Raw genomic sequence first — 13,293 nt, 5'->3', positions numbered from 1 at the left:
TTTAGGCATTTTTTGCAAAATCCTTTGCTATGGCGTGTCTTAGCACGCTATTTTAAGCAGTTTACAGCTGTTTTTAGCTGATTTTTTGGGACGTGACCTTTTTTGACATTTTCGCCATACTATAGCCTTGCTTTTTTGGTCATTTTTTCCACATGCCATTTTATGGTGTTTTTAGGCAATTTTTTGCAAAATCCTTTGCTATGGCGTGTCAAAAAGCATGCTATTTTAAGCAGTTTACAGCTGTTTTTAGCTGATTTTGGGACGTGACCTTTTTTACATTTTCGCCATACTATAGCCTTGCTTTTTTGGCATGTTCATTTTTCCCAAAAAGCATGCCATTTTATGGTGTTTTAGGCATTTTTTCCCAAAATCCTTTGCTATGCTTAAATAGCGTGTCTTAGCACGCTATTTTAAGCAGTTTGCAGGTGTTTTTAGCTGATTTTGGGACGTGACCTTTTTTGACATTTTCGCCATACTATAGCCTTGCTTTTTTGGTCATTTTTTCCACATGCCATTTTATGGTGTTTTAGGCATTTTTTGCGCAAAATCCTTTGAAAAAATGGCCCAAAAAGCATGCTATTTTAAGCAGTTTCAAAAACAGCTGTTTACAGCTGATTTTGGGACGTGACCTTTTTGACATTTTCGCCATACTATAGCCTTGCTTTTTGGGTCATTTTTCCACATGCCATATAGTATGGTGAAAATTAGGCATTTTCCCAAAATCCTTTGCTATGGCGTGTGCTCTTAGCATGCATAGCAAAGGATTTGCAAAAAAGCAGTTTACAGTGTTTTTAGCTGAAAATTTGGGACGTGAAAGCAAGGCTATAGTATTTTTGAAATTTTCACGTCCCAAAAACAGCTAAAAAATAAGCCTTGCTTAAAATAGGTCATTTTTTCCACATGCCAAAAAATGGTGTTTTATGGCATGTGAAAAAATGCAAAAAGCTTTGCTATAGTATGGCGAAAAAGCATGTCACTATTTCCCAAAAGCAGCTTACAGCTGTTTTTAGCTGCTTTTGGGACGTGACCTTTTTGACATTTTCGCCATACTAAATGGCATGTGGAAAAACTTTTATGGGTTCCAAAAAGCATGCTTTATTGTTTCAAATTTTTTCACGTCCCACACAGCATTACGTGACCTATGTGTTTTGCAGACATGTTTTTTGAAAAAATGCCTACAAACACCATAAAATGGCATGTGGAAAAAAATGACCCAAAAAGCAAGGCTATAGTATGGCGAAAATGTCAAAAAATGGCACGTCCCTAAGCACGCTAGCTAAAAAGCAGTTTAAACTGCTTAAAATTTAAGACACAGCATAGCAAAGGATTTTGCAACGCCTAAACCTTGGCATGTTGAAAAAATGAACCAAAAAGCAAGGCTATAGTATGGCGAAAATGTCAAAATTTCACGTCCCAAAAACAGCTGAAAACAGCTGCAAACTGCTTAAAGCAGCTATGCTAAGACACGCCATAGCAAAGGATTTTGCAAAAAATGACATTAAAACACCATAGCCTATGGCATTTTGGAAAAAATGACCCAAAAAGCAAGGCTATAGTATGGCGAAAATGTCAAAAAATGTCACGTCCCAAAAACAGCTAAAAACAGCTGCTTTTTTGCTTCGCCAAAATATAGCATGCTTTTTAGACATGCCATAGCAAAGGATTTTTGCAAAAAAATGATTTTGGATGACCCTATTTAAAACACCATAAAATGGCATGTTGAAAAAATGACCCAAAAAGCAAGGCTATAGTATGGCGAAAATGTGTCAAAAAAGTGTCACGTCCAAAAACAGCTAAAAACAGCTGCAAACTGCTTAAAATAGCGTGCTAAGACACGCCATAGCAAAGGATTTTGCAAAAAATGCCTAAAACACACCATAAAATGGCATGTTGAAAAAATGACCCAAAAAGCAAGGCTATAGTATGGCGAAAATGTCAAAAAAGGTCACGTCCCAAAAACAGCTCGCCAAAAACAGCCTGTAAGGTGCTTAAAATAGCATGCTAAGACATGCCATAGCAAAGGATTTTGCAAAAAATGCCCGAAAAACACCATAAAAATGGCATGTGAAAAAAATGACCCCAAAAAGCAAGGCTATAGTATGGCGAAAATGTCAAAAATGACACGTCCCCAAAAACAGCAAAACAGCTGCAAACTGCTTAAAATAGCGTGCAAGACATGCCATAGCAAAGGATTTTGCAAAAAATGCTGCAAAATTCAAAAACAGCTGGAAAAAAACCAATGGCATGTTTGACCCAAAAAGCAAGGCAAAAAAAGTCACGTCCCAAAAACAGCTGCAAAAAACAGCTGTGTGCTTAAAATAGCATGCTAAGACATGCCATAGCAAAGGATTTTTGCAAAGAAAATGCCTAAAACACCATAAATGGCATGTGAAAAAATGACCCAAAAAGCAAGGCTATAGTATGGCGAAAATGTCAAAAATGTCACGTCCCAAAAACAAAAAAGCTAAAAACTGCTGCAAACTGCTTAAAATAGCGTGCTTAAGACACGCCATAGCAAAGGATTTTGCAAAAAATGCCTAAAACACCATAAAATGGCATGTGGAAAAAATGACCCAAAAAGCAAGGCTATAGTATGGCGAAAATGTCAAAAAAAGTGTCCCAAAAACAGCTAAAAAACAGCTGTAAACTGCTTAAAATAGCGTGCTAAGACACGCCATAGCAAAGGATTTTGCAAAAAATGCCCTAAAACACCATGAAATGGCATGTGAAAAAAATGAACCAAAAAGCAAGGCTATAGTATGGCGAAAATGTCAAAAAAGACACGTCCCAAAAACTGCTAAAAACTGCTGCAAACTGCTTAAAATAGCGTGCAGAGAAGACATGCCATAGCAAAGGATTTTGCAAAAAATGCCTAAAACACCATAAAATGGCATGTGGAAAAAATGACCCAAAAAGCAAGGCTATAGTATGGCGAAAATGTCAAAAAAGGTCACGTCCCAAAAACAGCTAAAAACACTGCTGCAAACTGCTTTAAAATAGCATGCTAAGACATGCCATAGCAAAGGATTTTGCAAAAAAATGCCTAAAACACCAAAAATGGCATGTGGAAAAAATGACCCAAAAAGCAAGGCTATAGTATGGCGAAAATGTCAAAAAAGGTCACGTCCAAAAAAACAGCTAAAAACAGCTGTAAACTGCTTAAAATAGCGTGCTTAGACATGCCATAGCAAAGGATTTTGCAAAAAATGCCTAAAACACCATAAAATGGCATGTGGAAAAAATGACCCAAAAAGCAAGGCTATAGTATGGCGAAAATGTCAAAAAAGTCACGTCCCAAAAACAGCTGAAAACAGCTGTAAACTGCTTAAAATAGCATGCTAAGACACACCATAGCAAAGGATTTTGCAAAAAATGCCGAAAACACCATAAAATGGCATGTGGAAAAAATGAACCAAAAAGCAAGGCTATAGTATGGCGAAAATGTCAAAAAAATGACACGTCCAAAAAACAGCTAAAAACTGCTGCAAACTGCTTAAAATAGCGTGCTTAGACACGCCATAGCAAAGGATTTTGCAAAAAAATGCCTAAAACACCATAAAATGGCATGTGGAAAAAATGACCCAAAAAGCAAGGCTATAGTATGGCGAAAATGTCAAAAAAAGTCACACGTCCCAAAAACAGCTGAAAACAGCTGTAAACTGCTTAAAATAGCGTGCTAAGACACCCATAGCAAAGGATTTTGCAAAAAATGCCTAAAACACCATAAAATGGCATGTGGAAAAAATGAACCAAAAAGCAAGGCTATAGTATGGCGAAAATGTCAAAAAATGACACGTCCAAAAACAGCTAAAAACTGCTGCAAACTGCTTAAAATAGCGTGCTAGAGACACGCCATAGCAAAGGATTTTGCAAAAAATGCCTAAAACACCATAAAATGGCATGTGGAAAAAATGACCCAAAAAGCAAGGCTATAGTATGGCGAAAATGTCAAAAAAGTCACGTCCCAAAAACAGCTAAAAACAGCTGTAAACTGCTTAAAATAGCATGCTAAGACATGCCATAGCAAAGGATTTTGCAAAAATGCCTAAAAACACCATAAAATGGCATGTGAAAAAAAAATGAACCAAAAAGCAAGGCTATAGTATGGCGAAAATGTCAAAAAATGACACGTCCCAAAAAACAGCTAAAAAAACTGCTGTAAACTGCTTAAAATAGCGTGCTAAGACACGCCATAGCAAAGGATTTTGCAAAAAATGCCTAAAACACCATAAAATGGCATGTGGAAAAAATGACCCAAAAAGCAAGGCTATAGTATGGCGAAAATGTCAAAAAAATGGCATAAAAACAGCTGAAAAATGCTTAAAATGGTATGAAAACACCTTAAAATAGCGTGCTAGACACACATAGCAAAGGATTTGCAAAAAATGCATGTGGAAAAAATGAACCAAAAAGCAAGGCTATAGTATGGCGAAAATGTCAAAAAATGACACGTCCCAAAAACAGCTGAAAAAACAGCTGCTTAAAATAGCGCTTAAAATAGCATGCTAAAACACATGCCATAGCAAAGGATTTTGCAAAAATGCCGAAAACACCATAAAATGGCATGTGGAAAAAATGACCCAAAAAGCAAGCTATAGTATGGCGAAAATGTCAAAAAATGTCACGTCCCAAAAACAGCTGAAAACAGCAGCTGTAAGGTGCTTAAAATAGCGTGCTAAGACACACGCCATAGCAAAGGATTTTGCAAAAAATGCCCTGAAAAAACACCATGAAATGGCATGTGGAAAAAATGACCCAAAAAGCAAGGCTATAGTATATGGCGAAAATGTCAAAAAATGTCACGTCCCAAAAAACAGCTGAAAAAAGCTGTAAAACTGCTTAAAATAGCATGCTAAGACATGCCATAGCAAAGGATTTTGCAAAAAAAAATGCCTAAAACACCATAAAATGGCATGTGGAAAAAATGAACAAAAAAGCAAGGCTATAGTATGGCGAAAATGTCAAAAAAAAATGACACGTCCCAAAAAAACAGCTAAAAACAGCTGCAAACTGCTTAAAATAGCGTGCAGAGACATGCCATAGCAAAGGATTTTGCAAAAAAAAATGCCTAAAACACCATGAAATGGCATGTGGAAAAAATGAACCAAAAAGCAAGGCTATAGTATGGCGAAAATGTCAAAAAATGACACGTCCAAAAACAGCTAAAAACAGCTGCTGCAAAAACTGCTTAAAATAGCGTGCAGAGATACGCCATAGCAAAGGATTTTGCAAAAAATGCCTAAAAACCATTATATGGCATGTGGAAAAAATGAACCAAAAAGCAAGGCTATAGTATGGCGAAAATGTCAAAAAAGTCACGTCCCAAAAACAGCTGTCACTCCCAAAAACAGCAAAACAGCTGTAAGGACTGCTTAAAATAGCATGCTAAAACATGCCATAGCAAAGGATTTTGCAAAAATGCCTAAAACACCATAAAAATGGCATGTGGAAAAAATGACCCAAAAAGCAAGGCTATAGTATGGTGAAAATGTCAAAAAATGACATGTTCCAAAAACATTTAAAAACTGCTGTAGGCTGCTCGAAATAGCGTGCTTAGACATGCCATAGCAAAGGATTTTGCAAAAAAATTACCGAAAACACCATAAAATGGCATGTGGAAAAAATGACCCAAAAAGCAAGGCTATAGTATGGCGAAAATGTCAAAAAAAGTCACCTCCCAAAAACAGCTGAAAACAGCTGTAAACTGCTTAAAATAGCGTGCTAAGACACACCATAGCAAAGGGATTTTGCAAAAAATGCCTAAAACACCATGAAATGGTATATGCAAGAAATGAACCAAAAAGCAAGGCTATAGTATGGCGAAAATGTCAAAAAATGACACGTCCAAAAACAGCTAAAAACTGCTGCAAACTGCTTTAAAATAGCGTGCAGAGATGCGCCATAGCAAAGGATTTTGCAAAAATTGCCCAAAACACCATGAAATGGCATGTGGAAAAAATGAACCAAAAAGCAAGGCTATAGTATGGCGAAAATGTCAAAAAATGGTCACGTCCCAAAAACAAAAAGCAGCTAAAAGCGTGCAGCTGTAAACTGCAAAAAATGCCCCAAAAATATGGCATGTTAAAACATGCCATAGCAAAGGATTTTGCAGTCAAAAAAATGCTTAAAATAAAAACACATGCCCATTTTGCAAAAAACGGCATGTGGAAAAAATAAACCAAAAAGCAAGGCTATAGTATGGCGAAAATGTCAAAAAAAGTCACCTCCCAAAAACAGCTGAAAACAGCTGTAAGGTGCTTAAAATAGCGTGCTAAGACACACCATAGCAAAGCAAAGGATTTTGCAAAAAAATGCCTAAAACACCATGAAATGGTATATGCAAGAAATGAACCAAAAAGCAAGGCTATAGTATGGCGAAAATGTCAAAAAATGACACGTCCAAAAACAGCTAAAAAACTGCTGTAGGCTTCTGCTTAAAATAGCGTGCAGAGACATGCCATAGCAAAGGATTTTGCAAAAAATGCCTAAAACACCATAAAATGGCATGTGGAAAAAATGAACCCAAAAAGCAAGGCTATAGTATGGCGAAAATGTCAAAAAAGGTCACGTCCCAAAAACAGCTGAAAACAGCTGTAAACTGCTTAAAATAGCATGCTTAGACATGCCATAGCAAAGGATTTTGCAAAAAATGCCTAAAACACCATAAAATGGCATGCATGGAAAAAATGACCCAAAAAGCAAGGCTATAGTATGGTGAAAATGTCAAAAAAAGACACGTCCAAAAACAGCTAAAAACTGCTGTAGGCTGCTTAAAATAGCGTGCTTAGACATGCCATAGCAAAGGATTTTGCTAAAAAATGCCGAAAACACCATAAAATGGCATGTGGAAAAAAATGACCCAAAAAGCAAGGCTATAGTATATGGCGAAAATGTCAAAAAAAGTCACCGTCCCAAAAACAGCTGAAAAACAGCTGTAACTGCTTAAAATAGCATGCTAAGACACGCCATAGCAAAGGATTTTGCAAAAAAATGCCTAAAACACCATGAAATGGTATATGCAAGAAATGACCCAAAAAAGCAAGGCTATAGTATGGCGAAAATGTCAAAAAATGACACGTCCAAAAAAAACAGCTAAAAAACTGCTGCAAACTGCTTAAAAAAGCGTGCAGAGATGCGCCATAGCAAAGGATTTTGCAAAAAATGCCCAAAACACCATGAAATGGCAGTGTGGAAAAAATGACCCAAAAAGCAAGGCTATAGTATGGCGAAAATGTCAAAAAAGTCACGTCCCAAAAACAGCTGAAAACAGCTGTAACTGCTTAAAATAGCGTGCTAAGACATGCCATAGCAAAGGATTTTGCAAAAAATGCCTAAAAACACCATAAAATGGCATGTGGAAAAAATGAACCAAAAAGCAAGGCTATAGTATGGCGAAAATGTCAAAAAAATGACACGTCCCAAAAACAGCTAAAAAACTGCTGTAAACTGCTTAAAATAGCGTGCAGAGACACGCCATAGCAAAGGATTTTGCAAAAAATGCCTAAAACACCATGAAAATGGCATGTGGAAAAAAAATGAACCAAAAAAAGCAAGGCTATAGTATGGCGAAAATGTCAAAAAAAGTCACGTCCCAAAAACAGCTGAAAACAGCTGTAAACTGCTTAAAATAGCATGCTAAAACATGCCATAGCAAAGGATTTTGCAAAAATGCCGAAAACACCATAAATGGCATGTGGAAAAAATGACCCAAAAAGCAAGGCTATAGTATGGTGAAAATGTCAAAAAATGACATGTCCCAAAAACAGCTAAAAACTGCTGTAAACTGCTTAAAATAGGCTGCTCAAAATTTTGCGTGCTTAAGACATGCCATAGAACCAAAGGATAGTTTGCAAAAATACCGTCCCAAAAACAAACACAGCTGTAAACTGCTTAAAATAGCATGTGGACATGCCAAAAATGACCCAAAAAGCTAAAAGGCATATAGTATGGCGAAAATGTCAAAAAAAATGTCACCTGACACGTCCCAAAAACAGCTGAAAACAGCTGTAAGGTGCTTAAAATAGCGTGCTAAGACACGCCATAGCAAAGGATTTTGCAAAAAAATGCCTAAAACACCATGAAATGGTATATGCCAAAAAAAAAATGAACCAAAAAGCAAGGCTATAGTATGGCGAAAATGTCAAAAAATGACACGTCCAAAAAACAGCTAAAAACTGCTGCAAACTGCTTAAAATAGCGTGCAGAGATACGCCATAGCAAAGGATTTTGCAAAAAATTGCCCAAAACACCATGAAATGGCATGTGGAAAAAAATGAACCAAAAAAAGCGAAAAGGCTATAGTATGGCGAAAATGTCAAAAAATGACACGTCCCAAAAACAGCTGAACCAAAAACAGCTGTAAACTGCTTCCAAAAAAATAGCTGTGCTTAAGACATGACCATAGCAAAGGATTTTGCAGAAAATGCCTAAAACACCATAAAATGGCATGTGGAAAAAATAAACCAAAAAGCAAGGCTATAGTATGGCGAAAATGTCAAAAAAAGTCACTCCCAAAAAAAAACAGCTGAAACAGCTGTAAGGTGCTTTAAAATAGCGTGCTAAGACACACCATAGCAAAGGATTTTGCAAAAAAATGCCTAAAACACCATGAAATGGTATATGGAAAAGAAATGAACCAAAAAGCAAGGCTATAGTATGGCGAAAATGTCAAAAAATGACACGTCCCAAAAACAGCTCCCAAAAACAGCTAAAAACTGCTGTAAACTGCTTAAAATAGCGTGCAGAGACATGCCATAGCAAAGGATTTTGCAAAAAATGCCTAAAACACCATAAAAATGGCATGTGGAAAAAATGACCCAAAAAGCAAGGCTATAGTATGGCGAAAATGTCAAAAAATGTCACGTCCCAAAAACAGCTGAAAACAGCTGCAAACTGCTTAAAATAGCATGCTAAGACATGCCATAGCAAAGGATTTTGCAAAAAATGCCTAAAACACCATAAAATGGCATGTGGAAAAAATGACCCAAAAAGCAAGGCTATAGTATGGCGAAAATGTCAAAAAAAGTCACGTCCCAAAAACAGCTGAAAACAGCTGTAAGGTGCTTAAAATAGCGTGCTAAGACACACCATAGCAAAGGATTTTGCAAAAAATGCCTAAAACACCATGAAATGGCATGTGGAAAAAATGAACCAAAAAGCAAGGCTATAGTATGGCGAAAATGTCAAAAAAAGTCACGTCCCAAAAACAGCTAAAAACAGCTGTAAACTGCTTAAAATAGCGTGCTAAGACATGCCATAGCAAAGGATTTTGCAAAAAATGCCTAAAACACCATAAAATGGCATGTGGCAAAAAATGAACCAAAAAGCAAGGCTATAGTATGGCGAAAATGTCAAAAAATGACACGTCCAAAAAACAGCTAAAAACTGCTGCAAACTGCTTAAAATAGCGTGCAGAGATACGCCATAGCAAAGGATTTTGCAAAAATTGCCAAAAACACCATGAAATGGCATGTGGAAAAAATGAACCAAAAAGCAAGGCTATAGTATGGCGAAAATGTCAAAAAAGGTCACGTCCCAAAAACAGCTGAAAACAGCTGTAAGGAGCTTAAAATAGCATGCTAAAACATGCCATAGCAAAGGATTTTGCAGAAAATGCCGAAAACACCATAAAACAGCATGTGGAAAAAATGACCCAAAAAGCAAGGCTATAGTATGGCGAAAATGTCAAAAAAAGTCACGTCCCAAAAACAGCTGAAAACAGCTGTAAGGTGCTTAAAATAGCGTGCTAAGACACACCATAGCAAAGGATTTTGCAAAAAATGCCTAAAACACCATGAAATGGCATGTGGAAAAAATGACCAAAAAGCAAGGCTATAGTATGGCGAAAATGTCAAAAAATGACACGTCCAAAAAAAAAACGGCTAAAAACTGCTGCAAACTGCTTAAAATAGCGTGCAGAGATGCGCCATAGCAAAGGATTTTGCAAAAATTGCCCAAAACACCATGAAATGGCATGTGGAAAAAATGAACCAAAAAGCAAGCTATAGTATGGCAAAAATGTCAAAAAAAGTCACGTTCCAAAAACAGCTAAAAACAGCTGTAAGGAGCTTAAAATAGCGTGCTAGAGATACGCCATAGCAAAGGATTTTGCAAAAAATGCCCCAAACACCATTATATGGCATGTGGAAAAAATGAACCAAAAAGCAAGGCTATAGTATGGCGAAAATGTCAAAAAAAGTCACGTCCCAAAAACAGCTGAAAACAGCTGTAAGGAGCTTAAAATAGCATGCTAAAACATGCCATAGCAAAGGATTTTGCAGAAAATGCCGAAAACACCATAAAACAGCATGTGGAAAAAATGACCCAAAAAGCAAGGCTATAGTATGGCGAAAATGTCAAAAAAAGTCACCTCCCAAAAACAGCTGAAAACAGCTGTAAGGTGCTTAAAATAGCGTGCTAAGACACACCATAGCAAAGGATTTTGCAAAAAATGCCTAAAACACCATGAAATGGTATATGCAAGAAATGAACCAAAAAGCAAGGCTATAGTATGGCGAAAATGTCAAAAAATGACACGTCCAAAAAACGGCTAAAAACTGCTGCAAACTGCTTAAAATAGCGTGCAGAGATGCGCCATAGCAAAGGATTTTGCAAAAATTGCCCAAAACACCATGAAATGGCATGTGGAAAAAATGAACCAAAAAGCAAGGCTATAGTATGGCGAAAATGTCAAAAAATGACACGTCCCAAAATCAGCTAAAACCAGCTGTAAACTGCTTAAAATAGCATGTTAAGACATGCCATAGCAAAGGATTTTGCAGAAAATGCCTAAAACACCATAAAACGGCATGTGGAAAAAATAAACCAAAAAGCAAGGCTATAGTATGGCGAAAATGTCAAAAAAAGTCACCTCCCAAAAACAGCTGACAACAGCTGTAAGGTGCTTAAAATAGCGTGCTAAGACACACCATAGCAAAGGATTTTGCAAAAAAATGCCTAAAACACCATGAAATGGTATATGCAAGAAATGAACCAAAAAGCAAGGCTATAGTATGGTGAAAACGTCAAAAAATGACACGTCCTAAAAACATCTAAAAACTGCTGTAGGCTTCTCAAAATAGCGTGCAGAGACATGCCATAGCAAAGGATTTTGCAGAAAATGCCTAAAACACCATAAAATGGCATGTGCAAGAAATGAACCAAAAAGCAAGGCTATAGTATGGCGAAAATGTCAAAAAATGACACGTCCAAAAAACAGCTAAAAACTGCTGCAAACTGCTTAAAATAGCGTGCAGAGATACGCCATAGCAAAGGATTTAGCAAAAAATGCCCCAAACACCATTATATGGCATGTGGAAAAAATGAACAAAAAAGCAAGGCTATAGTATGGCGAAAATGTCAAAAAATGACACGTCCCAAAAACAGCTAAAAACTGCTGTAGGCTGCTCAAAATAGCGTGCTTAGACATGCCATAGCAAAGGATTTTGCAAAAAATTTCGAAAACAGCATGAAATGTTATATGCAAAAAATGAACCAAAAAGCAAGGCTATACTATGGCGAAAATGTCAAAAAATGACACGTCCAAAAACAGCTAAAAACTGCTGCAAACTGCTTAAAATAGCCTGCAGAGATACGCCATAGCAAAGGATTTTGCAAAAAAAATGCCTAAAACACTATGAAATGGCATGTGGAAAAAATGACCCAAAAAGCAAGGCTACAGTATGGCGAAAATGTCAAAAAAAGACACATCCCAAAAACAGCTGAAAACAGCTGTAAACTGCCTAAAATAGCGTGTTAAGACACGCCATAGCAAAGGATTTTGAAAAAAATGTCGAAAACACCATGAAATGGTATATGCAAAAAATGAACCAAAAAGCAATGAACCAAAAAGCAAGGCGAAAATGTCAAAAAAATGACACCTCTCAAAAACAGCTGAAAACAGCTGGAAAATGCCTAAAATAATGTGCAGAGACATGCCATAGCAACTGACATGTTGATATGTTCAGGGCAAATCGGTTGATGCAAAGTGATGTTGTAACAAATCCCTATTTGGCTGAGAATACAGTGTCATCATGGCAACAGCGTTAAAGGAAGACTCACAACCATAAAAGTTTTGCACGGACATTTTATAACTTTTCCTCACCACGGGGTTAAGATTGGACCCACCAAATTTGAATTTGATCGGATCAATCCTGTGGGACAAGTTCGCAAAAGCACAAGAAGGGAAAAAAATCACCAAAAATGAGCACAAAATTCGAAATGGTCGATTTCCTATTCGGTTTAGGGCGGTGGGTCCATGTGGGTCCAATTGTCTCCTTGTCTTGTATATGTTGTATAAGATTTTGCCAATTCTGGCATTATCCTGTAAAATTTCAGCCATGAATTTTGTACTGTTGCATTACTGCTCTGCTTGTGAGGTTCAAAATGCCAACATTGGAGACTCTTAACCCATGACTGAAGTTACTTGTATTCTTTTAGACGCTCCCTTTATCTCTGGACAAATTTGGAAAACAACCATTAAAGTCACCTGACTGAAACAAGACTTGATCCCTCAACCTCAGAGACACCAACCAGCTGTCTAACCCACTGAGCTAAACCTCCTGACACTTTAACAGCTTTCGACACTCTCTTTCACAATCTTGTTTGGAAAGTAGTCTTTAAATTAAAGATTGAATTAGATAAAGTTCAATCTCACAACATGCAACAGCTAATCCACTTGATTTATGTTTTGGGATTGTCTCTCTCTGTGGTGTGGACAGCTGCTTGTAAAAACCATCTGCTCAGTGCAGGATTTGAACTTACAATCCTAAAATTTCCAGGCAGGCAGTCTAACCAACTGAGCTAAACCTTCAGACAATCTAACTGGGTCTTGAGTTGTACTTCACACTCTTCTCTGGGAAGTGGCCTGTGATACTTACTTGTACTGGATAGGTTTTTTTGTTTTAATATTAATTCATTATTTTCCATGACATTTTCATTGTTTGGTCTACGAATGATGTATACCAAGATGACGTGGAATTTATGTGCCCTCCAGTGCCATCTAGTGGCCGCTGGAAGTACCAAACCATGTGAAATATCTCACTCCAGGGTCCAAACTCTCTGCATGCATTATGCGACTTTCACAGAAATGTGAAACCCTGACATACGTGGGGGGGACGAGGGCCCTTTCATCGCTGCTTGCACTTTTTCTGATATACTATAGCATGACTTTTATATTCCACACTATACTACGACTGTTAAATGGCCACCTTTACTGTCTCCTCAAGAGATTTACGGCATTATTTTTACAATCATTTGTTTGATTTGTGAAATATCAAAACAAAATTGTAAGTC

Source organism: Plectropomus leopardus, chromosome 18 (genome assembly GCF_008729295.1).
Source record: "Plectropomus leopardus isolate mb chromosome 18, YSFRI_Pleo_2.0, whole genome shotgun sequence".
Lineage (NCBI taxonomy): Eukaryota > Metazoa > Chordata > Actinopteri > Perciformes > Serranidae > Plectropomus > Plectropomus leopardus.
Note: the sequence above shows the minus strand (reverse complement) of the source record.